Source organism: Eptesicus fuscus, chromosome 2 (assembly GCF_027574615.1).
Source record: "Eptesicus fuscus isolate TK198812 chromosome 2, DD_ASM_mEF_20220401, whole genome shotgun sequence".
Taxonomy (NCBI): Eukaryota; Metazoa; Chordata; class Mammalia; order Chiroptera; family Vespertilionidae; genus Eptesicus; species Eptesicus fuscus.
Window position 1 is genome coordinate 102,765,434 of NC_072474.1, and position 26,885 is coordinate 102,792,318.

At 47.1% G+C, this 26,885-nt stretch overlaps 1 protein-coding gene across 2 annotated transcripts in view; it reads right to left on the reverse strand.

Moving 5' to 3' along the window:
• Positions 1-26,885, reverse strand: part of SLC34A2 (solute carrier family 34 member 2) — a 64,358-nt gene that overhangs the window by 20,199 nt on the left and 17,274 nt on the right. The window contains exon 1 of one of the 2 annotated variants that reach the window (XM_054729715.1): positions 24,081-24,138. The exons of the other annotated variant lie outside the window; for it this stretch is intronic. The gene's annotated coding sequence lies outside the window, so the exon portion shown is untranslated. Of the gene's footprint in view, positions 1-24,080; positions 24,139-26,885 lie in introns of those variants that run through there. 2 annotated transcript variants of the gene reach the window in all.

Sequence of the window (26,885 nt, forward strand, 5' to 3'; positions counted from 1 at the left end):
TGCTCATTTAAATCTCCACTTTACAGATAAGGAGCTCAGACAGGCTTCTATTTCGCTCGAAGTTACAAATGTAGTTTCTGGTCTCTTCAGGATTTAAACCCAGATTAACCATAACCACTGTTCCACAGCACCTCCCGCAGCCTAAGTATGAATCTCTGCACCCATCTGTCCGTGGGACCCGAGGTCTCCAACAGGCAGCCCTAGTGGGGAGCTCAGTGACACCCAACACCCATTCCTCTGAGCACAGGGACCCACCCACCTTCTTGCTCTACTCCCAACACACAGAGCCTGCTAGGGCTGAAATCGGAATCACTGACTTTTTTTTTTCTTTTTCTGTAACCCTCACATGAGGATATTTTTCCAGTTGTTTTTAGAGAGGGTGGGAGGTGGAGAGACAGGGAGAAATATAGATGTGAGTGGGAAACATCGATTGGTTGCCTCCTGCAATGCGCTCCAACCAGGGCCTGAGCTGAGAAGAAGTCTGCAACCAAGATACGTGCCCTTGACCAGAAATGAACCTGGAACCCTTTGGTCCACACGCCGACACTCTATCCAGTGAGCCAAACCGGCTAGGGACTTTTTATTGTTGTTAAACCTCATTTTTCCATTGACTTTTAGAGTAGAAGTGAGGGGGAAAGACAGAGAGACCCAGCCATTGGTTGCTTCACACACTTACCCCAACCAGGGCCGAGGATTGAGCCTGCAACTGACTGACGTACGTGCCCTTGACTAGCATCAAACCCAGGACCCTTCAATCCGATGCTCTATCCACCGAGCCAAGCTGACTAGGGCTCACTGACTTTCTTCATCGCTCCCTGCCAAGCGAGAGCTTCAACACCCACCACCACCCTACCAGAGACCATCTCTGTTCGCCAGGGACTGGAGGATTCCAAGCAGACTGTGGTGAAGGCTCTAGATCCCTCGGACCCCACCGCAGTCTCCTTACCTTGGGAGGGTGCAATCTGGAAGAGCTGCTCTCTGAGGAAGGAGACGCCAGAATGAGCCAGGAGATAGCGTTGACTGCAGTGCTTCAGCCTTTTTATATCTACTCCACCTAGCTCCTACCTTAGGGCGGGACGGCCCCTCCCATGCCAGCTCCCTCCCTAAACCTATCATTGCAGCCCCTCCTAGGGCGGGTTTTATCCTCTCCTCAAGGCTTAGAAACCTGGCTTTGGGGCTTATTTTGGGGCCTGTTTCTGGGTTCTGCTCATACCCTACCCCCTTGCTCTGATGACCCTATCTGAGCAGGCTAGTCTGGCTCACACGCATGTGCTATGGGGGCATTAAAGACCTAGGCCACTTGGTCATCTGGACATCCTCCACCAGGGGAGAAGTTATGGACATTGGCAAGAAAATTCTAAAACTCATGTGGAGGAATAGAAAAAGCAAGAATAAGGAAAAAAGTTCAGAAGAAAGAACTGAGATGGAACAGGCCTTAAAAGATATCAAAACATACTAAAAGACCACAGTTATCAAAACAGTATGCTAAAAGAGAACAGAAAGAAAAAAAGGGGGTGGGGGGTGGGGGGAAACAAATAAAGCCCAGTATGACAATAGCCTAAAAGCAACAAGGTGGATTAATTGAATAAAATAGCCCAGAAACAGTCCCTGCTAAAATTTCATAAAGAAGGCATGTCAGCCTAGCTGGTTTGGCTCAGTGGATAGAGCATCGGCCTGCGGACTGAAGAGTCCCAGGTTCAATTCCAATCAAGGGCACATGCCCAGGTTGCAGGCTTCAGCCCCAGGAGGGGACCTGCAGATGCGGGAGGCAGCTGATCAATGATTTTTCTCATTATTGATGTTTCTGTCTCTCTCTCCCACTCCCTTCCTCTGTGAAATCAATAAAATTATATTTTAAAAAAAGAAACAACACTATTTTTACCCTTTGGCCTAGTCATTACACTTACAGAGAGACCCACATCAGGAAAAGATCTAAAATGTCTGTATAAAATATTCATCATATTTTCAGGCTTTAATAACATATGATAATAACCTGAAAGCTTATTGTTTCTTAGAAGAGCAAATACCTTCCAATGGGAATTCAAGCACCTTTTTCTCTCTTGTGCTGTAGTTAGCATCAAAGAGCATTACTTTCAAGGAAGAAAAAAATAGAACATAGTATTTTGAGATAACTAGTTGGAATTTTTACCTTCAGGCTTTTCTAGGTCTAATTTTGTTTAGGCTGTGAGGTTATTTTATGTGGAATCTAAGTTCCAAAGGATAAGTTTTTAAGAAAGAAAGAAAGAAAGAAAGAAAAAAAGAAAGAAAGAAAGAAAGAAAGAAAGAAAGGAAAGAAAGAAAGAAATGGAAGCCCAGAAAGATTCAATGACTCACTGAGAATCAAAGACAATTCATTGATCCGTGAGCCCTGATTTCTTTTTGTTTGTTTGTTTGTTTGTTTTTCATTGCACCATTATTTGTTTATTTATTTATCTATTTAAAATATCTGGTCTTAGGAGTCAAATTCTTTTTTTTTTTTAATTTTTTTATTGACCAAGGTGTCACATATTTGTCCTCATCCCCCCATTCCCATCCCACACCCCTCCCCACGGATGCCCCAACCCCCCGCCGAACCCAACTGTTGGATAGGCTCATATGCATGCACACAAGTCCTTTGGTTGATCTCTCCCCCCTCCCCCCAACCTCCCCTATCCTCCCTCTGAGGCCCGATAGTCCGATCGATGCCTCCTTGTTTCTGGTTCTGTTCTTGTTCATCAGTCTATGTTGTTCATCATTTCCCCTAGATGAGCGAGATCATGTGTCACTAGAGATATACTTATAAGAACTGAATGTGAGACGAGCAATAATAGCTATGCTGACAGGCAAATGAATCAGTCTGTAGTGAGTTTCTTTCTGGACCAACAGTTCTTTAGAGACCCAATTTCAATGTCCACCAGTTCCTTATGTGTACATGTCAGCACTGACCCCTCAGCTCTGGATGGTGGACAAATGGTGGTAATGGAGGTCTGACTCCCTCTGGTTTGGTCTCGGCCGGACCCAGGGGCACGGCTTCACCCGGACTCAGGGGCACGTGGCCTCACCCAGACCCAGGGGCGCGTGGCCTCACCCGGAGCCAGGTGTGAGAGGCCTCACCCGGACCCGGGACCCAGCCTCACCTGGACCCAGGGGCGCGTGGCCTCTCCCAGACCCAGGGGCGCGTGGCCTCACCCGGACCTAGGTGCGCGAGGCCTCACCCGGATCCAGGGACACATGGCCTCACCCGGAAAGCCCTGATTTCTGGAGAGAAATGTGGTGAGGTGGGTGAATCTGTGGGCAGGAAGCTAAATAGTCTAGGGCCGTGGTCAGCAAACTGCGGCTCACGAGCCACATGCGGCTCTTTGGACCCTTGAATGTGGCTCTTCAACAAAATACCACGGCCTGGCCTATTTTGAAGAAGTTTAAGTTTAAAAAATTTGGCTCTGAAAAGAAATTTCAATCGTTGTACTGTTGATATTTGTCTCTGTTGACTAATGAGTTTGCCGACCACTGGTCTAGGGTGTAACATTGACATTGTCTTTGATTCTCAGTGAGTCATTGAATCTTTCTGGGCTTCCATTTCTTTCTTTCTTTCTTCTTTCTTTCTTTTTTTCTTTCTTTCTTTCTTTCTTTCTTTCTTTCTTTCTTTCTTTCTTTCTTTCTTTCTTAAAGACTTATCCTTTGGAACTTAGATTCCAGACTTTCAGGAATATACAAGTTGCAGGGTCATGGTAGCAAGTAACAAGTATCTGTGAGTTCCTAGGCGATGGCTGTTGGGTAAAGCAACCAACAAGGTCGGTCCCAGGTGAGTCCCAGACACAGGAGGGCAATCCAGGAGCTCAGGAGGACTAACGTCGAAGGAGGTCGGGAGTGGTTCCCACCCATCAGCTGCCTGGGAAGATGTCTTTCTTGTAGAGCCAGGGCGGGCGGCGGGTCTGTGTCCTACACAAAGTGCAACGATGGAATATATACCAGCAATGGCCATACCTGCCACCTCTGCAGCAATAGGCTCCCATCAGCCAGGACTTGGTCACGGCCCAGGCGTGGTGGCTCGGTGGGTTGGAGTGTCATCCGGTAAACCAACAAGGTGGCGGGGTTCCACTCCCGGTCAGGGCATCGTATATACCCGAGTTTTGGGTTCCATCCCCGGTCGGGGCATCTATATATCCGGGTTTCGGGTTCCATCCCTAGTCAGGGCACCTTATATACCCGGGTTTCGGGTTCCATCCCCAGTCGGGGTACAGATAAGGAGGCAACCGACAGATGCTTCTCACATAGATGTTCCTCTCTCCCCCCCACTCCCTGCTCTTTATAAACAATCTTACCTAATAATAGACAAACATGTAAATTGACTGTACCTCCACTAGCAGGCACAGAGCGGTGTGAAGCCTGCTATGAGGGGAAGGGGGACGCTGGAGAGAGCTACTGGAGTGGTGTTCCAACAGAAGTGAGGACTTGCCAGCTCCCGGGCGGCTGGGGAGCAGGGACTTGCTGGCTCCCGAGCGGCTGGGAGTGAAGCCAGGGGAAGGAAGGCCTATTCTTGCATGAATGTCGTGCAACAGGCCTCTAGTAAAAACATATCCTGGGGTGAGAATTTTAAAAAAAGACTTGGCTCGGTAACTGCCAGGCTCCCTAGTCTTTGCCCCTGTCCTCCTTAGGGCCAATGGGGAGGCACCTACGTTCCCCTGAGCAGCCACAGAGGATGACCCGCTTCCAGTCACCCTGCCTCCGGCCTCCATCCTCAGCAAGGAGCAACCAGCTTCTCCTGAAGGTCACGGTCACGGTGCCCAGCCTTTCAGCCTCCTACAGACGCATGGGCTGCTGTGAACTTGGGCTCCCCCATCAGGGTGCTCCTCTTCTTCCCTGGGGGGTCCTGACGGACATCATCCAGGTCCCTCATCAAGGTCCCCAAGGAGAGGAGGCTGAGTCTGGTGGTGGGGAGTGGGGGAGTGTCTCCATTGCTTGGGGCGTCCTTCCCCTGCACCCAAGGTTTTCGGTTCGATTCCCCTCAGGCACGTACCTAGGTGGCGGGTTCAACCCCCAGGTCAGGCACATTCGGGGAAGGCGGGGGGAGGCGGGGGGCACATTTCTCTGTCACATCGGGCGGGGGGAGCAGCCTGGGGTCCCCCTCCATTTTCTCTCTCTCTCTCTCTCTCTCTCTCTCTCTCTCTCTCTCTCTTCTGTCCTCTCTCTCTCTAAAAACAATACACATGTCCTCGGTGAGGATTTAAAAAAGGAAGAAGAACACAAGCAGGCCAAGCACAGCTCAGACTCAACTCCCACCCTCAACGTGGGTCTCAGTATCCGTCGTCCCTTGCAGTGGTATCGGACCTGCCCTGCAATCGGGCTGAAACGAAGTGGAGGGCCAGGTGCGGCCCATGGCTGGACAGTGTCTTTAAAATTCCTTTCCTAAGAAGACAGCCCTTGCTACTGCCGATGAGATGTGATGCCACGACTACCTATAGCTGCCCTCCTTGTCCACCTACAACGTGCCTGTCTGCACTCTGCCTTCGAAATCCTGACAACGATAAAAATAGTTAATATGGGTTGAGCCCCTGCAGAGTGAGGCCCAGCTGCCAGCACTTAAGAATATTTCCCTATGAAAGAGGTACTATTTTGCCCAGCTGGTGTGGCTCAGTGGTTGAGCATGGATCTATGGACCAGGAGGTCATGGTTTGATGCCAGTCAGGGCACATGCCTGGGTTGCAGGCTCAATTCCATATTGGGGGCCCTATAGGTGCAGGAGGCAGCTGATCAATGATTCTCATCATTGATGTTTTTGTCTCTCTCCCTCTCCCTTCCTCGGTGACATCAATAAAAAAATATTTTTTAAAAAAAGAAAGATACTATTTTGTTTCCCCATTTTGGGGTGGTAGAGAGATAAGTTACTGGTCCAGCTATTCTTCACCATTTCTGAAATGGGGAAACCAGAGTTCAAAGAAATTAAATAACTTGTCTGCAGCACCCAGCTGGTAAGGGGCAGGACCAAGGGTTTGCAACCAGGTCCGTCTGACACTGACAAAATCACTTCCGGGCCCAGCTGGCATAGCTCAGTGATTGAGCATCAACCTATGAACCAGGAGGTCATGGTTCGATTCCTGGTCAGGGCACGTGCCTGGGTTGTGGGCTCGATCCCCAGTGTGGGGCATGTACGAGGCAGCCAATCAATGGTTCTCTCTCATCATTGATGTTTCTATCTTTCTCTCCCTCTCTGTGCCTCTCTGAAATCAATAAAAAAATATTTAAAAAAAATCTTCCAGTTGGTGTGCTTCGGAAAGCTCCTCCTTCCTTGAATGAAACTCCTCTCTACTGGCATCCAGCGGGCAGAGGCTGGGACGCTGCTGGCCTGCACTGTGCAGGGCAGCGCCCGCAACAGGATGACCCAGCGAATCTGTCCCCAGTGCCGAGGCTGAGGGGTCCCGGCAGGTGTGTCCTGTTTTCTTCAAACCCCAGAGGCCTGCCGCTTTCCCACTTGTGCCCTAAATCTGTGATCTGTCTGCTTCGTGGCACTGCCCTCGCTACTGCTCAGGAAGCTGACAGTGCGAAGGTTAATGAATCTCTCTCTGCCAGAGACCCCGACGTGACTTGAAGGAGAGTCATGATCCATTTCCGCTTCCGGTCCCTCGAATAACAGATTGAGGGAGTTTGAAATCTGAACTACCTGGTACAATAATATGGAGCCTGTCTCTTTCACGCTAATAATTACCCGGAGGACCTAGAAATTCTAACATTTTTTGGGAAAAGGAGCTCCATGACTCAAAGGACATTGGCCTTTGTGCCTGGTATCAGAGAAGCCTCAGCTAGCGGTCAAGTTCAGGCACCAGGCTCTTGTAATCCAAGAGATTTCTGGTCTTTCTGACACTCATCCATCTCCACCTTTCTGTGGTTTTAACGTTTTTTTTATAAATGCTCCCTTCTTAAGACTCTGTAATCTTGGCTTCTGTGACCTTGTTTGTTCTGGTGTGCTGATCGATGCCTCTGGGCTCCGGGCTGCCACTGTGGTTTTGTGAGAACTCTGAAAATAAACAAGTAATCTTTTCTATCAAAGAAGGGAGTTTAGGCAACTGCCATTTTGAAACTGCAAAGTCTAACCCTCTCTTTTTCCTTTAAATTAGCCAGTTGTGCAAGAATGTGAGTCTAAACTTTGACCAATCAAGAGCGAGGGACAGACTGCGTGTGTCAGGGATAAAACCCTGAGCAGATTGCCCATGCAGTGTGCGTGCTGCCAGACCCTGTGTTGGTGGGAACCCTCCTGCAGGAGTAAAGATATTTGCTTTGATGTCTGGTTCCTGAGCATCCTTTGTGTTCTACCAGGACCCTTGGTTTGGGGGCTTGCCTTCATTTTTTTTTTTTTTTAATATATTTTTATTGATTTCAGAGAGCGAGAGAGAGGGAGAGAGAGATAGAAACAACAATGATGAGAGAGAATCATTGACCAGCTGCCTCCTGTATGCCCCCCACTGGGGATCGAGCCTGAAACCTGAAAACGTGCCCTTGACTGGAATCGAACCCAAGACCCTTCAATCCTCAGGCCACCGCTCTATCCACTGAGCCAAACCAGCTAGGGTGGAGATTGCCTTCTTTCTAACAGTTTGACCCCTCCCCTGACCTCCCTCACCCGCTTTGAACAAGTTGCCTTCTCTGCTTTCTCTACAGTCAGCTGTTAGCACCACTCAGGGGCCATAACTGGGGGTCCGTGGGCCTCATACAGCCCCGTTGCTCTCAGGCGTGGCTCTAGCTGCACGTGACCCTGGGCTCCTCGAAGCCTTGAGAGAGCCCATGGGACATTACTGGACTTTCTGTGAGCTGTGGGTGCCGCCAGATGTGAGCAACACAAAGGAAGAAAGAATCCCATCAAATTCAAGGTCTTCAGGGTTAGACAGAAAAGACATTTAAATATCCTAAGAACAAAAACACAAAAGCCCACAAAAGTCAAATCCACTTTAAAAATGTAATAGGATAATGTAGCACCTAGGGTGGAGCTGCAGACTTCTGGGACTAGATTAGGGGATATTTCCTTAAGAGTTTTAGAGCCCTTGGCATAATGAAAAAAGGCTTAGTACTGAAGGGATTTCCCCCCTTTAGATGAGTAAGCAAAATTAATCCCAGGGAGACTCAGGATTCAGAAGAGCTGCAAAGTCAATCAAGCCTAGAATGTCAATATTTTTGTGACACATTTAGAAGTAATCTGTACATGTCTGTTATTCTAATTTCTTGAAATGTTAAGGAAAATTTAGCATGTTAGTATTTATAATAAGTCCACTTAGTCATTTTGTTTTAAAACAGGTAATTGCATAATTGATTTAGACTTGAGAAATTAAACTGAAATTGTATTAAGTTTGTAAACCACATTGAAACACTTGAGAGAACTGAAATCCATCACTTTAAGGTTTAAGTTGCTAGATTTATACAAACTATTTAGGTATCTTGGACGGTTCGATGTTATATTTAACAACTGCAATAATTCAAAGAAACAAAATATATTGAAAGCATAGATGAAGTTTCACATGTAAACAAAGTACTTTTAAAATTGGTTGTTTAAACTTTGGTAGATTTATAAATAGTGCAAAGACACTTGTAAAAGGAATTTAAGAAGATGATGAGAGAAGAGGAGCTTTTAACAACTGGAACTTGAACACATTTAAAATGATCTTTAAAACTGAAATATGTTCGGAAGAACCCTTTTCATGCAGAAAAGGCCCATCTCAAAGGCACATACATGTAAAGAAAAAACAAAAACACCCATTTGACCACTGGGTTGATTTTGAATGTAAGTTTTTCTGAGTATGTGACCCAAAGAAGTTTAAGAGCTTCCTGCTGAGGCAAGAGTGCCTTGTACATCTCTCTCCGGTCCCACGGGTCTAGTGGCTGACATAAAGCACCCACATGCTGTTGCACCAGCACCCCACTCACAGCAGTCTACAAAACCACTGTGTTGGAGGGACCCTCCCGCACAGGTCCCTCCCACAGAGATCCCCCTCCACCCAGCAGACTGTCGGCTTTCCTATGCCTTCTCCTTTGCCAAAAACATCTGACCAATTACCTTATTCGATTGCTCTTTCTATTGAATTTCCAAATCCTATTGATTTCTGCTTTTGCCTACTTCATTGCTCAGTTCAAATGGATTCTATTAGAAATCAACATGAGTTAGGTGATAGGTTGGATAGTTCCTTCCGCTTTGCCACGAAGCTCCAAACCACCACAAAGCCCTAGAATTTCTTCCCTCTGAATGGTCCTTGCATTTGGCTTCTTTCTCCCAGTCTGATCGTCTTCCCTTTGCCGCTCACACTAGCGCGGGCCCTTCGGGGAGGGCACTGGGACACCATGACAGCCCATCTGATAACCAAGTCGGCTGCTAAGAGACGAATGACAGGGGAGCGTCCGCAGTGTGCAGCCGCTGGACAAAGGGATGCGTCACCTCCCGGGCAGGACGGAGCGGATGGCACAAGATCACACTACTCAGAATGGCGCACAATTTAAAACGCACACATTGTTTGTTTCTGCAAGTTTCCATTTAGTATTTTCAGACCACCGTTGACCCCAGGTAACCAGACACCAGGACAGGTGAAACCACGGATGGGGGGACCGCTGCAGTGCACGTTGGACTGGTGTGGCCATGGCAGGTTAGGGTGATCGCCCACCCCCGTTTGCCTGAAATGAGGGGGCTTCCTGGGATGTGGGACCATTAATGCTGAAATGGGACAATCCCTGGCAAGTCAGAGCCACTGTGAATGGAAGCCGAGGCCATTCAACTCACTGATGGATCAAAGAAAAAGAAAGAAGTCTCTGGTGACTGCCAGGAATTTAGCTCGAACAGCTGGGTGGGTGATGGTGCTATTTATTGGGATGAGGAAAATAAGAAACAAATTCAGGGGGAAAAGTCAAAAGCGTGGCTTTCTGAAAGCCCCAAAATGCGTTCCATGACCCTCTCCAAGTGGCAAAGCCACGACATAGCACTTGGCAGAGACCTCAGCTACCCCGGGTCTACAGAGACCTACAGTGAATACAAATACTAGTGGGCATCGCGTCAATAGCGAAAGGCCTCTGGGACCCCATGATTGCTGGCTCATGGTCACCAATGAGCCCTCCTTCCCAGAGACAGCGAGCGCATCCATCTGCTGCAGAGGCGATGTGAGCGACATCCAGAGTGGACCGGGCCGTGCCGACCTGGGCCTCTGCAGGCTTGTGACAGACCTCACCCCCAGTAGTTTGTGCTGGGGGCAGATTCAATTCAAGATGAAGATAAAGACAGGAAGTCAGAGGGAGGGGTCACAGCCAGGGGTCACATCAAGTGCCATTCTTCTCTATCTACTTTCCCCTTCTGGAACCTTCCTTCACCCCCGCTCTAATTCAGTTCTTTCATCTTTTATACACAAGCTCTCTCCTTCCTCTGAGGTTGACCACCAGTGATCTCCTGGTTTATAGGTCAACGCTCAACCATTGAGCCATGCTGGCCGGGAGGTAACAAGTGTCTTGTGGTCATCTCTTTTATGCTGAGCTGGGAGAGTCTGAAGACTGTTGGTACTGGAGATGACCCCAGGGTGGGGACTGGTCTGGAGACCCAGCGGGTTGAGATGCTATCAAAAGGCAGTTTAGTACAATCCTGTACAGTGCTCCCCTCCCTCAATTCACATTCCTAGAGTGCTCAGATGGTCTCCACCCCGCTGGCCTCAACAGATTGGGCCAGGAGTGGACACATGATCTGAGTTGGACCAATCAGTTCCTTGCCTTGAAAAGGTTTTTTTGTTTTTGTTTTTGTTTTCTTGCCTGGAAACACTGTGCTGAGGTGCAGTCCTGCTGGGGTTGAATGGGCCAGAAAACCCTGAGGCTGTGCACAGCCATTTTCTACCCAGGATGCAGAGAAAGTCCGTTTTCCGGGAAAGAGAGAGATGGACGAAGCAGGGCTCAAAATGACATTTGCATGGGCCCATACCTAGGAGGTCACGGTTAGATTCTCCGTCAGGGCACATATCCGAATTCGGGCTCCATCCCCAGTAGGGGGCATGCGGGAGACAGCCAATCAATGATTCTCTCTCATCATTGATGTTTCTATCCCTCCCTCCCTCTCCCTTCCTCTCTGAAATAAATGAAAACATATTTTAAACATGATATTTGGAGGCTGTCTTGTGGGCATTCCTGTCCCTGGTCAGTTCATGGTCAAGAGCTGGTGAAGTGCAGGCTTGTGTGTTTCCGGATGTCCAGAACTCATCATCTTCCAAAATATGTTTCCTTTTCCTCATGGGGAGTGACCTTCCTTCACTGTGAGTCACCTTGCAGGGACCAGTCATTCTAGGGACCTGCCTCACTATGTTAGGTACTCTGCCCGCCCCAGGAACCGCCGTGTACTGGAGCATGTCCTGAGCCAGATGAGCACAGAGGCCTCTCCCAGGACATGGATCTGGGCAAGTGACTGACGGGTCCATTCACCCCAGTGACCGAGATGGTGGCTGCTGCCCAGGCAGTCCCTGCCGGACCCCCTGACTTTGTCCCTCCAGGCTGCTTTGGGGCCTGCACCATCTGCAGTTGGACAAAAACTCCCTGTGCCACATCAGCCTTCCTTACATTCCCTTTGTGTTAGCAAAACTGGAGCTGGTTTCTCTTATTTGCAACTAAGAGACCCTGACTGATACAGTTATATCACCTGTGTGTGTTTCATGAGAAAGCCCGTATACACCCCCTTAAATGAGCCCCAGTGAATTTCCATTTCTTATGACCAAGAGTCCTTACAGGTTAGGGGTGGGCCCTGGACAAATCCCTTTTCCTCTCTGAGCCTGTTTCTTCATGCTGAAAACGAAGCTACTGATTCCTGCTGTGCAGAGAAGTTGGAAGGATGAAACGCAGCAACAGTAATAAAGGTAATAAAGAACAAATGTTAGGTAGCTCTTAACATGTTCCATGAGGTTACTCCAGACATTGCACGTCGTGACTCATTCAACCCTCACAGCAACCCTGAAAAGGAAACACTTTCAGCCGCATTTTACAGGTTAGGAAAGTGAGGAACAAAGAGGCTAAGTCATTTTCCCAAAGCCACACAGCTAACAAGGGCCAGGGCGCCTCAGTAATGTGTTTTGTTCTTCAGTAAGTGGTAGTTCTTATGTGTTCTTGTTAAAAGATTTCATGAGTCCAAAAAGTCAGTTTATGACTTGGGTAACGTCCCACGTGAGAAGGAGGGACTGGCTGTTCAGGCTCCCACGAGAACAATGGCCAATTGACTGTGGAAGGTAGTTGCAAATCGTAAAATCACTCAGTCTCTCTCCCTCTCCCTTTACGCAATCCTGCCAGAGCCCTCCCCACTGCCAGGGCTTCCACTGTCCCCTCTCTGCACAGTCCTCCCCCAACTCTGCTTCCAGCTCAGGCCTCTCTCCTAAAATCAGCGAGCTCATCCGCCCACTGCCTGTTGGGTATTTCTATGTCAGTGGCCCATGGGCACCCCAAACTCAGCATGGCACAAGATAAACACTGCATCTGTACCCCAAGCCTGCTCTGCCTCTAGAGTCTCCTGTTTCTGTGAATAATGTCAATGTCATCATCCGCTATGCTTCCTAAACCAGCTGCCCAGAGGTCCCTCACTTCCTCCTTCACCGCATATCCAATCAATCCACCACTAACCCCAGTCTACCCTGCCTGGACCATCCTCATCTCTCCACTCTCCTAGAGTTCTTGCCCCATCACAAACCGCCGATCTCCAGTCTCTCAAGCCACCCTCCCAGCCCCCCACTCCAAACCACATTGCAGCTGAAGTGATGCTTCTGAAATACAAACCCGGCCAGTCAAGGCTCTGCCTAATTGTCAGTGGCTTCCTCTTGACCCCAAGATAACGTCCAAATTCCTTTCTATATGTCCTAAGAGACTCCCCGATACAGGCCCTGCCTACCCTCCCATTGTAAACCTTGAGGTTTTCCCTCTGACACGCCCTGCTCCAGGCAGAGAATGCTAAACATTCCCCTGGGTTTTTCACTATTCACTCACTTATTTATTCAGTCAACAAAAATTTACAGGGCACCTGCTGGGAGCCAGGCACCAGGAGTACAATAAGACAAACATGACTTTTGCTTTTATGAGGTCTACACTGGCTGGTGGATCTGTTTCATCCTCAAGATCTCAGCTTAAATGTCAGTTCCTGAAGGGAATGCGCCCCGCCCCCTGAACCAGGCTAAGTCCCTCGGTGTGTGTTCTTAGCGTGTTTTTTCTCTGCCATAACATATACTACACCTTACCATTGTTTAACCTCTCTCTTTCCTGCCAGGCTGTCAACCCACAGGTATGGGCTCTGGCTATCTTGCACATCTCTGTATCCCCAAGCCTGGTACAAAATAGACACTCAATAAATCATTGATGAATGGATACATGAATGAATAGCATTATACTCAGCAAATCCTCATACTCCTGGTTTTCCTACATGACTGTAAGTTTTGGTTTTTTTTTTAAACAAGAAAGATCATATCATGTTTATATTTTTCTCCAAATAGCCTCCACCTTCGCACTTGATGAGTCTTGGTTGATAGGATGGACAAGTGTGTCTCCGTGTAGGAAAATGGGAGTCAGTGAGGATGGCTAAAGCAGGAAGACAGCATCTTTGGAAGACTGAGGCTTGTGGGGAACCCCAGGAATGTGCAGTTACGTGATCTGATTGTTCTACAGAGGGGCATGGAGGTCCTTGGGTCTCAGTGCTTGCTGGACAGTGGTGTCATGCGGGGAGGTTGACAAAAGACTGACACCCAGGCCTCTTCCCAAGACTGCAATCCAATCAGGCTGGGTTGAGGCTTGGGCAATGGAAGCTTTTCTAAAGCTTCTCGGGTGGTTCTAACTGCAGCCAGGCCTGGGAAAGTGTGGAGCCTCCTGGAATTTATAAGGCCTTGGCCAGATCTAGGTCCTCAGGTGTGTAGGTAATCTGTTAGAGATTCCTGGGTATTGGATATAGACCAAGACTTATAATCAGAGTTGAAACCAAGGAATAAAGACAGAAAAAGAAGCCGGGACTGCCCAACTGGCATGGCTCAGTGGTAGAGCGTTGACCTATGAAACAGGATGTCAAGGTTCAATTCCTGGTCAGGGCACATGCCCGGGTTGTGGTTCAATCCCCATTAGGGGGTGTGAAGGAGGCAGCCAATCAATCAGTGATTCTCTCTTATCATTGATGTTTCTATCTCTCTTTCTCTCCCCCTCCCTTCCTCTCTGAAATCAATAAGAATTAAAAAAAAAAAGAAAAGAAAAGAAAAAGAGTCCAGGACCAAGTAACCATCCCTCCTAGCTATACACTTACTCTATGAGCCTTTATACTATGAGTTCACTGGGAATAACTTTACGGATAATTGAGCTAGTACATAGTCAAAGGCAACCATGAAAAAGCTCCTGAAAAGATTAAACAAATTTTAACCAGTAGAATCTTCTGATATCATAGAACACCCTCAGGGGCTGCAGGGTCATCCACTCATTCTCTCATTCAACAAACATTAATCAAGCACCTACTATGTGCCAAGCACTATTCTAGATACCAGGAAGGATGCTGCTTGTTTGAGGCCAAATTGTGTTCACCGGAAACTCATATGTTGAAATTCTAACCGGCAGTATCTCAGAATAGGATTGTATTTAGAGACAGGGATTTTAAAGATGTGATTAAATTAAAAATGAGCTCATAGGGTTGACCCTCGCCCAATGTAATTGGTGTCCTTATATGAAGAGGAGGTTAGGACACAGAGAAAGACCATGTGAAGACACAGGAAGAAGATGGCCATCCACAAGCCAAGGAGAGAGGCCTCAGAAGAAACCAACCTGCCAACACTTTGATTTCCGACTTCCAGCCTCCAGAACTGTGAGACAATAAATTTCTGCTATTTAAGCCACCCAGTCTGTGGTCCGTTATTTGGCAGCCTTAGAAGTCTGATAGACAGCTAGCTGTAAACAAGACCATGTCCCCATTTCCTAAAGCATGTTTTCTGGTGGCTCAAGTGATTGCTGTACAGTGGAATCATGTGGGGAGGCTGACAAAATACTGATGGCCAGGCCTCTCCTCCAGAGACTTCCATCCAATCAGGCTGGGTTGAGTTTACCTACTGCTATTTTTCAAAGCTCTGTAGCCCCTGTTGAATTTAATAAAATCCACGTTCATTGAAAGAGTTCCTTAATTCTAAGTGGCATGTACTTTGTACTCCATAAACTCTCAGGTTATATAGTTTAACCTAGCCTGTCTTTAACAATTCTCTAAGACTTGCTAAACTCCTTGTATGAACAATAGAAAAGAGGCCTCAGGCTCAGAACCTTCCCCCAGCAGAAATATCTGGCTAGAACCGAGTAACATTGCTACTTTATTTTCCCCCTTATAAGTAGTTTCAGGGTTACTTATATTTAATAGCAAGTTTAATGAGGTTCCATTTGTAACAGTAATAGGATGTTTTCATTTCAGAAAAAAAATTAGGCAAAAAATAAGTGATTAGACTTTGAGAATAAATATTCAATAAATCATAGCAATGTAGCTTGTGCATAAGGCAAAAAAAAAAAAAATGATGCTGGTTTGTAAATGATAAAAGCTTGAAAACCACCCAATGAAGTGATTTCATAAAAATTGCTAGTTTTACCATTTTCATTAATTCACTCACTTTTTAATTCCACCAACACTGAGCACACACTAGCTTCTAGGCATTGCGCTAAGCATTTTCTCATAAAATATTTTACTTAATTGCAGAAATATATGAGAAGACAGGAACCACATCTGCCCATGCATTGCTGTAGCCCCAGCACTTAGCACAGCTCAAAGGCACTGAAAACGTTGCCTTTGAATGATACATGCATATTTTTTGAGTCAAGATCTAACATACTACAGGATGAATATTCCAACCCAAAGTGCAGGTCACTAAGAATTGCTTGAAATGAAGGGTCAGTTATCCTATATAATAAAACCCTAATATGCAAATTGACCTAACGGTGGAATGACTGGTCGCTATAACATGCACTGACCACCAGGAGGCAGACACTCAACGCAGGAGCTGCCCCCAGCCTGCAGGCCCTGACCAGTGGCAGTGGTGTCTGCCAGTTGCCCCACAGATTGGTCCTGATTGCTGGCCAGGCCTAGGGACCCCACCCATGCACGAATTTCGTGCACCGAGCCTCTAGTTGATTATATAATTAGTTCCCTAATTATAGTCTCTTTAAAAATATATATTGTTGTGGGGAGGGTGTTTGTTATTCAACAAGAGTTTGGTGCTTTCTTGAAATATTAGATGAGCTGCCCTATAACCTACAATGGGTCTCTTTCCATCCATCAGTCATCCACCATCCATCCATCCATCCATCCATCCATCCATCTCTCCACCATCTATCCCTCTACTATCCATTCATCCATCCATCCATCCAATAAAAAACTTTTGGGGGAAATAAAACACAGGAAACCGACATTTTTCTCCTGAAAAAACTTGGTTGGCATCTGCAAAGCAATTGATAGAATTCTGCCAACTGCCAGGTGGAGAGAGGTGAAGGTGGCTACCACTACTCCCTTTTTCCACCCCCAAGGAACTGGTCCAGTTCCCCCACAATCTTCAAGCACTGTGGGACCTCAGCCCTGGTAATTAAGAGTTTGGAATTTGAACAGGGATAGGGGTTGGATTTCCAAGTCTACCAAAGACTAGCTGTAGCCTCCCTGTCCCTAAGTTATTTCACCTATAAAACTGGAAATATCCTATATAATAAAGAATAATAAAGATGTAATATGCAAATTGACTCCCATGCCCTCACACAAGATGGCCACCCCATGTGGTCAAAGATGGCCGCCACAACATGGCTGGCAGGGGAAGGTAGTTGTGGGCAACCAGGCCAGCAAGGGAGGACAGTAGGGGGTGACCAGGCCTGTAGGGGAGGGCAATTGGAGGCGACCAGCCCTGCAGGGGAGAACAGTTGGAGGTGTCCAGGTCGGCAGGGGAGAGCAGTTAGGGGTGACCAGGCCATCAGGGGAGGGCAGTTGGGGGCAACCCGGCTAGCAGGGGAGGGCAGTTGGGGGCGACCAGGCCTGCAGGAGAGGGCAGTTAGGGGTGACCAGGCCATCAGGGGAGGGTAGTTAGGGGTGACCGGGCCAGCAGGGGAGGGCAGTTAAGGGTGACCGGGCCGGCAGAGAGGGCAGTTGGGGGCAATCAGGCCAGCAGGGGAGCAATTAGGCGTCGATCAGGCTGGCAGGTGAGTGGTTAGGGGTGATCAGACTGGCAGGCAGGCAAGCGGTTGGGAGCCAGCAGTCCCGGATTGTGAGAGGCATGTCCCCTGAGGAGTCTCAAATTGGAGAGGGTGCAGGCTGGGCTGAGGGGATGCCCCCCCCCCCCCAGTGCACAAATTTAGTGCACCAGGCCTCTAGTGATAACATAAAAGAGGATTAAGTAAAGGTGCATAAGCTATTAGAAGTATATCTGGCATATGGTCAGTGTTCAACAAATTTCGGTCATCATTATAGCAGTATGTAATAATAATATTGCTATGGAATGACTGGCCTGCAAGCTCACTTCACTTGGGATTTAGGATTTAGGCACATTTCTAATTGGATAATAGGTTTCAAAATAAGATTATGGTATTTTCACAAAGTAATAACAGCAGACCTGCCTGTGGTCACTTTCTATTTGGAAGGTAAAGAAGATAAGTCACACCTTCAAGGCTAGGTGGTCCGTTTGTACTACCTATAGTAAGTATTGATTAAACATTGATGATTGGTTTCTGATCTGCCCTACTAGGTCAACTGTTCAGATGTGGATGTCATTCTAAGTCCCTTGCTTGGCTCATGCAAGGCTCAATCTAATTTGGCCTGACCTGCTCGAGGCATCCAGCTTTACCTCCCACTACTCCCTTTCTGGAAACTTCTACTACAGACAGACCCGTTTACTTACTTGCCCCTAAAAATGTCACACAGGATCCTGCTTCCATTCTTTTGCTCATGTTGTTCCTTGAGGTTTGATCACCTTCCCACACACACTGCTCTCTTCTGAGATAAATTATAAGCACCCCCTTGGGCTCCACCTTTCTTAAAGCCTAATATGGCGTCCTCAGTGGTCAGGGATCGCTCCTGCTTCAGAATTCCTTATTTGTAGCCTATTTAATTAATTTGGAGACTCAGAAGAAAGAACATTATGGTGCCACTTGTATTATTGCCTGTGATGGTTAATTTTTTTGTGTCAACTTGACTGGGCTCAGAGATGCCCGGATAGCTGGCAAAACATTATTTCTGGGTATGTCTGTGAAGATGCCTCCTGGAGAGATTAACATTTGAATTGGTAGACTGGATGGAGAAGGTCACCTTCACTAATATGGGTGGGCATCACCCAGTCTGCTGAGGGCTTGAGGAGAACAAAAAGGCAGAAGAAGGGACAATTTGCTCTCACTGCTTGAGCTGAGACATCCATTTTCTTCCTTCAGAGATCAGCATTCCTGGCTCTCAGGCCTTCAGACTTGGACTAAATTAAACCAATTACTTTCTTTTTTAAAAATGTATTTTTTATTATTTTTTTTGTTGTTGTTAATATTCATCCCAGGGTATTTTTTCCATTGGTTTTTAGAGAGAGTGGAAGGGAAGGAGGGAAAGAGAGAGAGACACAGAGAGAGGGAGAGAGAGAGAGAGAGAGAGAGAGAGAGAGAGAGAGAGAGAGAAACATCAATGTGAATGAGACACATCTATTGGTTGCCTCGCAAATACAATAGGGATCTAACATGCAACCCTTCGGTGTGTGGGGCCAACGCTCCAACCATTGAGCAACACTGGTCAGGGCCAACGACTTTCTTGGTTCTCCAGCAAACGAAGGGCAGATCCTGTGTTTCCTCTGCCTCCATAATCACATGAGCCAACTCCTAGAGTAAATCTTTCTTATCTATCTGTCTATCTATCTATCTATCCACTCTATTGGTTCTGTTTCTCTGGAGAACCTTGACTAATAATTACCTCAAACTAGTTTTATCTAATTTCTTCATGTAGACAGTAAGCTCCTTGATGACATGGAATTCTTTTAATTCTATGAGCTCTCCCACAGGGTTCCAAAAAAGTCACCTTTTTCTTTTCTTGCTTTCTTTCTTTCTTTTTTATCAAATATTATTTATTTATTTATAAAGTCACAGACAGAGATAGAAAAGGTGAGCCAGCTGGGTTTCATGGGCTGAGGATATGAGTTACAGAGGCAAAAGAAGAAGCCTTGGAACTTAGGGAAGAGAGAGAGAGCAAAGGTGTGCTCCTTGAAGGAAGAAGAGAGTCCTCTTTCTTGAGATAACCAACATCATTTTTTTGTTGTCACTTGCAATAAAAATACACTTAACTTATCATCCATTAATTGGCAGTGGGAACAAAATTTGGATTAAGTTAAATAAATGCCACCAAGGACATTTTTTAAAAACATATTTTTATTGATTTCAGAGAGGAAGGGAGAGGAAGAGAGGAATAGAAACATCAATGATGAGAGAATCATTGATTGGCTGCCTCCTGCATGCCCCTTACTGGGGATCAAGCCCACAACCCAGGCAGGTGCCCTGACCAGGAATCAAATCATGACCTCCTGGTCCATAGGTCAATGCTCAACTACTAAGCCACACCAGCCGGGCCCACCAAGGACATTTTAACACTTGTATGTAGCCAAGAGATTCTCTTACTTCTAGGCAGGACCTATTTACGTGTGTGTGTGTGTGTGTGTGTGTGTGTGTGTGTGTGTTTGTAATTGATTTTTAGAGAGGGAGAGAGAGAGAGAGAGAGAGAGATGGACTTGTTGTTCCACTTATTTATGCATTAAATGGTTGATTCTTGTATGTGACCTGACCAGGAATCAAAACCACAACCTTGGGGTATCGGGACAATGCTCTTACCAACTGAGCTACCAGGCCAGGGCATTGTATTTTATATTCATCTCTCCTAAGTTCAACTATACAGTTTCATCAGTTACAAATGAATATTAGGGGAATGGTTGTTGTAGGCCTCAATGATAGAAAGAGAAGAGCTGACAGCCAGGCCAAAATGAAGTGAGAAAAGCCAAGAGCCAAGGCTTCAACAATCACAATGGATTGTCTAAATGCAAATTCAACAAATCATACTCCCTGTAGGATGGGATGAGAGCCCAGGACTAACAGCCAGCACGCATAATGATGCTCTCCTTTATTCAGAGTAGGCTTCATTTTCTGATATCAACTATCTATAGAAGGCACGAAACCAAATAATTCCTTTTCATAAAATTTCTAACCCAAATGTCTACATTAGAAACAAATGAGGCTCTGTAGAATATTTACACCCTGTGAATTCATGCCTTCATTCAAGAAATATTTATTGAGCAACTGCCATAGACCAGGCACTGCCTAGCTGGTGAGAAAAGAGGGGTGAACAAGACATATGGGATCCTTGTTCCGCTGGAATTTACATTCTAGGTGGGGAAGAGACCTTAAGCAAAGAAGTATTTATTTATTTAAAATAATTCTTTATTGTTGAAAGTATTACATATGTCCCCTTTTTCCTCCCACTGACCCCCTCCAGCCTGCCCCCACCTCTTACCCCAAGCAAGGAAATATTTAAACAAACAAGGTAATTTCAGGTAGTAAGAAGTGCTATAATATGTACGGAAATGTATCAGAATGACTTGGTAAACATTGCATGGGGTGGGGGGTAAATTACCTTGGGTGGCCCTGAAGGCCTCGTCGAGGAAGGGATACGTGAGGTCATTCCCATCCTCCATTCCTGCATTTGCACCCCATCCTCTAGGCTCCCTCCCTGTCCCTTTCAGCTGGGAGACCCCTTGCCTCAGAGCCACTGACCAGCTTCCCTGAAGTGGAGATAAGAAAATGAAACATTCCTTTCCTGAAGGGGCATTTCAGTAACTCTGCGAGTTCTGGTTTCAGAAGGGAGTTTTTCCAAAACCGGATGACTCCCTGGCACCAACCAATCAGTGGAGATCACGAGGGGGCACCCTGGAAAGCTGATGGATGTTCTATTGGGATTCTCCCCTAATGTCTTCAGATAAAAGCCCTTGGTATAGGGACTCAGCATGTGCACTCTCTTTTTTCTGGAGCACACCAAGAAGGTACCCAGAAAAGGCCAGCAATGGGTCAATGGCTCTCAATGGAGAAGGTCATTTAATTCCCCTCGGTTTAGCCACCAAGGCTCGGCGCCCCCCACTTCTCCCCGCACACACACACACACACACAGGAGTTGGTAATCAATGACTGCCACTAATTCAGCCAGAGGTTTGAAGCTAGTTTAGCCTTGATGCGCTCTACACCAGTCATCCAGAAATTACCTGGGCCAAGGCTTTCATGGCCTGACACTTTGATACCTTGACCGCTGCGTGACTCCTCCAGAGCTAGCCACTGTCCCACTCTTCTCCAAAGTACAATCTGTGACTCCATTCATGCTTTTCGACTGCCAGCCTGCCTGGGAAACTTACTTCTCTGTCCATCTAGACATCTGGCATCTTCCCCAAAGGGCTGGTTACAAAACTGCCACCTGCTTCCAGTGAAAATGTTGGAGCCGGTTTCAGTTTTGCTTCACCTGCCTCAGGAATGTGAGTAATCCCATTTAAGAAGATGCTTGATTAAGTGTTTAGAACCCGAATCAATTTGGTCATTCTTCAATCCCTACAGCATAGCCCATCTGAAATGGAAAGTCTCTGATCAAACATTGTCCTAGAGAGAAGTCTGGTTTAGCTGGTTTAGAGCACACAGGGATGGCTTCCTGTAAAGAATAATAACAGCAATTCCAACATATGAAGTCTCCCTGGCCAACTCGGACCCTTTGGCTGAACGGGACTCATATGCCACTAGACACCTGGCCTATGAGAGAAACGCCATGTACAAGTCAGAGAGAAAGGAAGAGCAGTATCATCAGGCCTCATTATGCAATTCACCCTCTCTCCCCCCTCTGCTGCCCAGCCCCGCAGGTGGAAGTACTTAGAGACCAAGTTCACTGAGCAATTACTTATATAAAAGTTATTTCACAGGCCAGTAGGAAAATCTCTTTCTTGATGTGCTCCTGCCAGCTGCAGACAGAAGCAGCACTGTGGGAGCCACACCAGAGATGCCTGATAGTCAAGGCCCATGAAAGCACAGAGGCCTTGTTGTCAATACACCGGATGTCCAAGGTCACTCTCTGTGCCTAGGCTAAGATACCATAAGCAGGTTCAAGGACACAAGCACAACAATCCCATGGAATACTGTGCATGCATGCCCTTCTATTGCCACAATATGATTGATATAACTATTGGCATGAAGCCTTCTTTGTCTCTGGAATAATATACAAGTTACTGACCAGCTAGTGTGCTGGAGAGACAGAGCTGAGAGAGAAGCTCAGAGGTAGTTACTATGTGAGGCCACAGAGACCAGCCGCTGTGCTGGACAGAAGAGTGTGCTAGAGAAGCAGAGACAGGCTCAGAGGACGTAGATCCTATGTGTGCAGGGGTGACAGGAGAAGCTGCTGAGCCAGAGAGGCTGGTGAAGCTGCTGAAGCAGAGAGCTCAGGTGCCACTACTTTGTGAGGTGGTGAGTCTAGGGGGCAGCATGCGGCTGCTCAGATAATAACTGTAGGGACAGAGACTGATGCTGTTTTTATGGGAAAGGTATGTACTTACCAGCCGGTGTCCGGCAGCCTGCCTGTCTAGGACTTCTGTGAAGGACTGTTTTGTCTAATGGCTAAATGGCCACTGGCTTCTATACACCCGGTGTCCAAGAAAGTCCAGCCCTAGGCAGAGGGGCTCAGACCCAACAGTTAGTGTAGCGAGCATGGTTTGCGAAGGAACCTACTCTGGCATAGTCGAGGAGAATTTAGAAGAATATATGGACTCAGAGCAACTCAGAGCACCTGTGCTTGGGCTGTGCCCCCCCCCCCCCAGCTGTGTTCTGGAAAGCATCCCCCACAGAAGCTAGCAGAGAGCTGAGAGCAGGAGTTCTGAGAATGAGAATCTCAGCCATTGTGGCTCCCATGCCCGTCGCCCAAAGCCACACTAAGAAAAACACATGGCTTGGGAGGAGGCAGACCAAGGTGTCCTCATGACACCAAGGAAGGAAAGAAAAGAACTGGCTTGAAGACCAACTCTGTGGAACTTGAAAACTGGTGTGTATTTCAACAGACAAGAACTCACTGGCTCAGTTCTACCAGGGGAATATCCCCCCCCTCAGAGCGCCGGTTGTGACCTGGCATATATGAATACCTGAGTAGTTTCCTTCCATTACTGCTGAGGTGGAACCAAAGGGTCTATAAAGTGTGAAATGAGAAATGGACATGGTGTGGCTTAATGCTCAGATGATGTTGTAGTAGGAACAATAGGCCAGGTGCAGAGGGTTACCATGGCAGAGAGCCCCGGATGCCTAGCAACGGGCAAAACAAGAAGCCCTTGCAGGACCACTCTCTTAAGCATTAACCCTTGGAAGATGACATCTAGGTTTCAGCTCCAGGCCCAGAAAAGCAGCAAAATCAGATGGAGTGACACCATGACCAACATCAGGACCAGCCGCATTGACTGATGACCCCCTGGTGCCCACCAATCAGTGGAGATCACGAAGGGGCACACCTGGAAAGCTGATGAATGTTCTATTGGGATTCTCCCCTAAGGCCTCCAGATAAAAGCCTTAGGTACAGGGACTCTGCATGAGCTCTCTCTCTTTTCCGGAGCACGGCGTGTCTCTCCTCTTTTATCCCTCAAGGTGCGTGTCTCTCTCCCTCTTTCTCCTAAGCTCCAAGGGCCCTTCTTCTACCTCTGTAACTTTCTAAATAAACGTTCCCTTATAATTTGAGTTCTTTGGCTCTGAATTCTTTCAAGCCAAACTCAAGTACCGAGGTTAAAGAATGCATTTCCTTTATTGCATCCTCCACAGTTGGTTGCTGTTGCCTGCTCTGGACAAGCCCTCTCCCCATTGGGCATACAGCACATCTCTCTCTCTCTCTCTCTCTCTCTCTCTCTCTCTCTCTCTCTCTCTCTGAGTCCTGCTCTGCTTTTGCTTTTTACTCTAAACACTCCAGTTTCAAATTCCTCCTACGACCAGACTTATCTCAAAATACGGTTTCGTTATATTGGAATTCAGCTTCAATTGCCATGGTTTATTGGTCCCGTTTCCTGAGTCCCTGCTCTCTCACTGTGTCAGTTAACACCAACCCCAACCTGGTGTTAGCCCCACAATACCTGTGTGCAGGCTTCTTCCCCGAGGCCGAGCCCTTCGAGGTGGAGACAGGTCGGAATCAGAAGAGTTGGCCCTCTGTTTCCTCCTCGGTGGAGACAGGTCGGAATCAGAGCTCTGGTGTCTCAGTCTATTCCGTGGAGGTGACAGATCTGAATCCAAGTCTTTCCAACTGCCACTTGGGTAGGAAGAGGAGTCCAGTGTGTGACCTTTATGTCCTTAAGTGAAGAACTTGTATGAAATTTCCTATAACTGGTGAAGAGCCTTATTTCCAAAATGGAATTTTGCCTGCTTTTTTTCATGGTAGAGAGAGGTCCGAGTCATAGTCACATTTACTGTTCTTCGGGATGGAGGGATGAGAGGGTGCTGGCCCCTTCCGATGTGGAGAAGTTTTGCTAGAGGCTCTTTCTGGGGGCTTTACTGGTTTGGGTACTGGGCAATGAGTGAGGAACACTAGGATCCAAATTGGGGGAGTCATGTCAGGCCCTCCTGAGTTTCCATGTGTCAAAGGGGTCAAGAGTCCTTCTCGGTGAGACGTGTCAGGGAAGCTGTTACAAGCCCTTCGGAGGGGAGAGATATCTGAGGACCTGAGCTGGGCCCTCCTGGGAGGAGATGAATCTTGGGAGTCATGACTGAAATGTCTGTGTGAAGGTAGAGCCTCTCTGTGGCTTCCCAGAAGCTTCCACTTGGTACTGGAATGAAAGGTTTCCACCTGCTTTACATCTTCTGGTTGCTCATCCACAAATTCAGCCATTATCTTGAATCCACCTAGTCCTCTCTGGGAGGAGTACCAGACACCGCTGCTCTCTCGCTCTCTCTGGGCCCAGTTATTCCTCACCAGGGCAGTGAGCACTCCTCCTACTGGGCTCCCCAGTGCCAGCGAGGCCTTCCACAAATCCAGCCTCTGCCCTGGCTCCCAGGTCTGCAAAGTCCTTTGGAAGGGTCTATCGGGGTCCTTTCCTGCCTCCCCCAGGATGACCAATGGTCCTTTAAAAATATATATTTTTATTGATTTCAGAGGAAGGGAGAGGGAGAGAGAGAAGCATCACTGACTAGAGAGAATCATTGATGGGCCGCCTCCTGCATGCCCCCTACTCGGAATTGAGCCCACAACCTAGGGATGTGCCCTGATGAAGAATTGAACTGTGACTTCCTGGTTCATAGGTGACCCCCAGCCACTGAGCCACACCATCCTGGCTAAAACTACCTTCCTCAGTAGACTGTGAGCACCCTGAATGTTGAAACCAGGCACCGAGAAAGTGCTCAATAAATGCTTATAGAAAGAAGAAAGGAAAGAGAGGTGATGGGGAGCCCTTTGAGCTTCCTGTGTTGTCCTACTCCACTAAATCACATGTCACCCTGCTCAGCTAACTGCTTAGACTGTAAAAAGGTCACCCCAGTTGAGAGGTCATGGTTTAGCATCTACTCTCCTCCTCCATTTGGGGGGAATCCCTTCGTGGTAAGACCAGCTTCATATACATGTGACCTGTGCAGTCTCACAGGACCCACACTGAGAGGGTCCCCACACTTGCATTAATGTTCTTCTATCGCTGTGTTAAAACTCTTAATACATTTTTAATGAGGGATCCACCCCACACTTTTCTTTTTGCACTTAGCCTTGCAAATTATGTAGCTTCTCCTGCCTGGTGGGTGTGGAAATCATGAAGGCTGGGGCTCACATCTTCCTATTTTTCAACTCCTGGGAATAAGACAAAGATCAAGTCCTTGTCCTCTGAAGTCTGTTTACCAAGCATTCATTATCTGAAGGCTGACTGAATACTTTTTGCATATCTCTCTGCTGCTATTTTTGCTTTTTGCATATCTATCTGATGCGATTTTTCAAAGCTATATAGTCATTGATGAATTTAAGAAAGTACACACTTATTTAAAAGAGTGCCCTGAATGCCATTGAAGTGGCATTTTAACATTATGTATAGTTTGTACCAGAGAAAGTCTCAGTTGGATTCTAGTATACCTTTTTTTGTTTTAATCCTTACCCAAGGTCATGGAGAGAGAGAGAGAGAGAGAGAGAGAGAGAGAGAGAGAGAGAGAGAGAGAGAGAGAGAGAGAAACAACTGGGGATTTAACTCAAAATTCAGTATGTGCCCTGACCGGGAATCAAACCAGCACAATGGCTTTTGCTGTAGACTCTTTTCCCTTCCACTCACCCTGAGATGAGATTTACAGTAACACTAGAGGCCCAGTGCACGAAATTCATGACTGGTATGGTCCCTAGCGGCTGCTGGCTGCCGGCCAGGGCCTTCCTTCATTCCTCACCACCCCCTGGTGGTTAGCACACATCATAGGGAGGTGTCGAGCTCCTAGTCCGTCAAACACCCGCCCGAGGGGACAATGTGCATATTAGGCTTTTATATAGAGAGATATGACACACCTGCCTCAGGGCACTCCGCCTAGCCGTGCCCTACCCTGGGCCTGCAGGTAGCACATTTTTCCATTTGACCTAATTTAGTAATGTGATTGGTTGGTTATATGCCCACCTCTCTCTCTAGCTGCTCTCCTGATAATAATGGCTAAGGACTATTTCAGACTCACTCAGTACTCAGTCTGTCCTGAGCCCTGCATGTATCCTGAGAGGAGCATTGTGGAGCGATCATGAGCACAGAGCCAGACTGTTGGGTTTGAACCCCAGTTTCCACCTTTGTGAGCCATGAACAACAAAAATACCCATATCTGTAGCCTTTTTGTGAAGTTAAATGCGTTAAAGTAGGTGTTATACTTAGTCCAGTGCCTGGTAAACACTGTATTTGCTATAATTGTTATTTCTGTATCATGAGGGGTATTTTATCATC